The sequence below is a fragment of the Sturnira hondurensis genome, unplaced genomic scaffold (assembly GCF_014824575.4).
Source record: "Sturnira hondurensis isolate 20B ecotype Veracruz unplaced genomic scaffold, ASM1482457v3 Scaffold0025379, whole genome shotgun sequence".
NCBI classification, from domain to species: Eukaryota; Metazoa; Chordata; class Mammalia; order Chiroptera; family Phyllostomidae; genus Sturnira; species Sturnira hondurensis.
Window position 1 is genome coordinate 1,771,116 of NW_028098010.1, and position 3,646 is coordinate 1,774,761.

Sequence of the window (3,646 nt, forward strand, 5' to 3'; positions counted from 1 at the left end):
CTCAAGATCTATATACAAATAAAAGTTATGGATGATTAATACAAAAACTAAGAAGCAAACACAAATTGTAATGTATAATATGAAGACAATACTGCCACTGTTGGGTGAAGGCTCCAAAGGGAAAATAAACTGTTTCTCTGTCATTACCATCTGGCTTCTGTTTCCCTGGATTTTACAAACCCCTCTGAAGAACTCAGCAATAAACCCAAGTAGAAAACACTGGGCTACCATGGTCAAAGATTTGACAGAACAAGTGAACTGTCTTCCCAGAAAAAGAAAAGTATGTTGCTATCACTCTGAGGAAAGAACAGTCGGTTGAGGTGTTTAAAAATGCAGAGCAATGAAACTTTTAACTTGGAGAAGCAAAACCATGCTCCAAGGCAGCAGCATCCTCAGCAGCAGCAGCAGCAGCAGCAGCAGCAGCAGCATCCACTGCCACCACCAATACCTGCAAATGGGCTACAAGCCCCCAGCCAAAATGAAGGCTTGACTATTGACCTGAAGAATTTTAGGAAACAAGGAGCAAAGACCTTCGCCCAGTGTAGCCAGCTCTTTGTGGGCAATCTTCCTCCTAACATCACTAAGAAGAAAATAAGGAAGGTATTTGAGAAATATAGGAAGGCAGGCAAAGTCTTCATTCATAAGAATAAGGGCTTTGGCTTTATCCACTTGGAAACAAGAACTCAGGCAGAAATTGCTAAAGTGGAGCTGAACATCATGCCACTCCATGGAAAGCAGCTGCATGTGCGCTTTGCCTGTTATAGTGCATCCCTTACAGTTAAAAATCTTCCTCAGTATGTGTCCAACGAACTGCTGGAGGGAGCCTTTTCTGTGTTCAGGCAGGTGGAGAGGGCCGGTCATTGTGGATGATCAAGGAAGGCCCCCAGGAAAAGGCATTGTTGAATTCTCAGGGAAGCCATCTACTTGGCAAGCTCTTGACAGATGCAGTGAAGGCTCCTTCCTGCTAACTACATTTCCTTTGCCTGTGACTGTGGAGCCCATGGACCAGTTAGGTGATGAAAGCAGACTTCCAGAGAAGCTGATTGTAAAGAACCAGAAATTTCACAGGAAGCAGGAGCAGCCACCTAGATTTGCACAAACTGGGTCCTTTGAGTATGAGTATGCCATGCACTGGAAAGCACTCATTGATACAAAGAAACAGCAGCAGGACCAAGTGGACTGCAAAATCAAGGAAGCTGACAAGAAACTGAAGATGGAGACAGAGACTGCTAGCCATGAGCACCAGGTCATGCTAAAAAGGCCATATCTAATGAAGTGTCAAGAAGAATTTTGTAGGATGGAAGAGCTACACAACCAAGAAAGGCAAAAACAAAAGCAACTGGAGCTCAGGTGGGAAGAGGAACACAGGCACCATGAGGAAGAGATGTAGAGACCCCTGGGAGAAATGATGCAGAGACAGCAGGAAGGATTAAGGGAACCTTCCCTGATTAGAGAGATCAGGAGATACGGATGGGCCAGATGGCTATCTAAGGTGCTATGGGCATAAATAACAGAGGTGTTGTGCCTCCTGCTCCTGTGCCTGCTCGTACCCCATTTCCTCCACGATCTGCCACTATGATGGCAGATGGAACCTTGGGATTGACCCCACCAACTACCAAATGTTTTGGCCAAGCTGCTACACTAGAAGGAATAGGGGCAATTGGTGGAACCCCTCCTGCATTCAACTGTGCAGCTCCTGGAACTGAATTGCTCCAAACAAATGTTGCTGCTACTAATAGAATTGCATTTTCTAGTTCCCCAAAACCTTTAGGAGAAGGACCCTTTTTGTACTCGCCACAATTCCTAGAAAACTACTAGGGATTCCTCCCAATAGTTAGGTCTTCCCTACCTATACTACTCTAGGGAGTATGCTGGAGGCACAGGGCAAGGGAGGAGCAATATTTAACAAATGAATTCTGTATGGTATATCATTTAATCATATCTGTGGGGCATTCCTGGAGCCTCATGCGATTATTGAGGGCCTGGGAAGGAGGGAACAATGGCAAAGGGGGTCTAGTTAGAGCCCCCATTAATCTTGATAATTTCATTCTTTGTTTATTCTGTTGTATTTCTTTCTCATTCTTAAATTCTCTAACCCCAGAGACACTGCCACAAATACCACAAAACCCACCAACATGCCCCAGTGAACTTAGTCCCATCACCCCATTCACTCCCAGCTGGGAATTCAAGTAAATACCTGCAAGGTCACAGATAACATACATATAGTTCTGTTATAGCCCATACATTATCCCTTTGCATCCTAAGGCAGACATTTCTTCTTAGAGAGTTTCATTTTAGTATATCTTTTTAAAAAATCTTGTGCTAACTTGCCTCCTTCTTCTTCTTGCATAGGGACAACCCAGTAATGGTGGTTGAGTGTCTGATGTTACTAACAGCTTTTCTTGATAGGCCTAGTGCAATATTGGGAACAGGGTTGCTGTGTGCCGAGTGTTCAACAGTAGCTCTTAGCCTTGCTTATCTTGAATAGTTATGCTGTGCATTTTTAAAATTGCTGTACCATGTTTGATTTGTCCCTGATACCTCTAGAGTTTTTCTGGAAAATGGAGCAGTAATGCAGTATCAACTTATTAAAGTACATTTTAATCCTGTTTATAAAAGAAAGAAAAGTAACCTGTTACATACACATATGTATCTGTGTGTGTGTTTGTCAGTGGGTGGGTGTAATGATCATTACTGAGGTTCACCATTTTCATCTATATTCCATTCTCCAGTCCTCCTAACACACTTAAAGTTAGGAGTGTCGATGGAACTACTGGCCAGGGAAATGAGAAGATTTGATACATTCACTAGTTTTTGCTTCACTCTCCAACCCCCCTTTCCAGCTGCCTTTGTGATCATGGAAGCAGATGTTCAAACATAGCTCCCATCAACCCAGGGCCCCAAGTGGTTGATGGGAAAAGCTCTCCTATAACCTATGCTGGGCTTGTAACATAAATACAAAAGAAACTATTTTACTAACTACTAAGATATGGAGGTTATGTGTTTAATGCCACCAATTTTGAGTGGCTCAGGGGATGAAATTATAATTATTCTGTTTTCAAAAGTAGCATACCATTACCTACCCACATGTAGAAAAACAAACTTCCACACACTCCAGTGAGAGCTATTGCCTCTATATGGATATTCAGAATAGCAGCATGTTTAAGTGAAACCAAGGACAAGCTTGGAGATTTGGCTAATTGTCCAAAGTAATGCAAATTAGTTAGTAGCAAATCTTAGACTTCTCATTAACTTGTTTCATGACTTTAGGCAAATCATTCAAGCACTCTAAACTTAAGTTTGCTATTTGTAAAAATGAGACAATATTAGCTTCTCTATGTAACAAAGCTAAATAAATAAAATAAAATGATTTATAATTTTTATATGTTGCTCTTACTAGAGGATAGTCCATTCTTAAATCCTCAATCACCTAATAAAGCATCATATCCCAATAGGTAATAAATAAATGTTTAGAAATCAAAGGCAAATTCTTCTGGAATTATTCAAGTATTTAATGAATGTCTGACTTTGGTTTATAGACTAATTGGGAACATGTCTTTCAAGAAATACTTCACTAGCAAAGTGTTTAATATTTTTAATGTGTTGGATACTTATTAACCATTTACCACATGCCAGATACTGTTCT

At 41.1% G+C, this 3,646-nt stretch overlaps 1 pseudogene; it reads left to right on the forward strand.

The window, feature by feature from the left end:
• The first annotated feature begins 290 nt into the window (after window positions 1-290).
• Window positions 291-1,818, forward strand: LOC118982481 (non-POU domain-containing octamer-binding protein-like; annotated as a pseudogene).
• The last annotated feature ends 1,828 nt before the right edge of the window (window positions 1,819-3,646 follow it).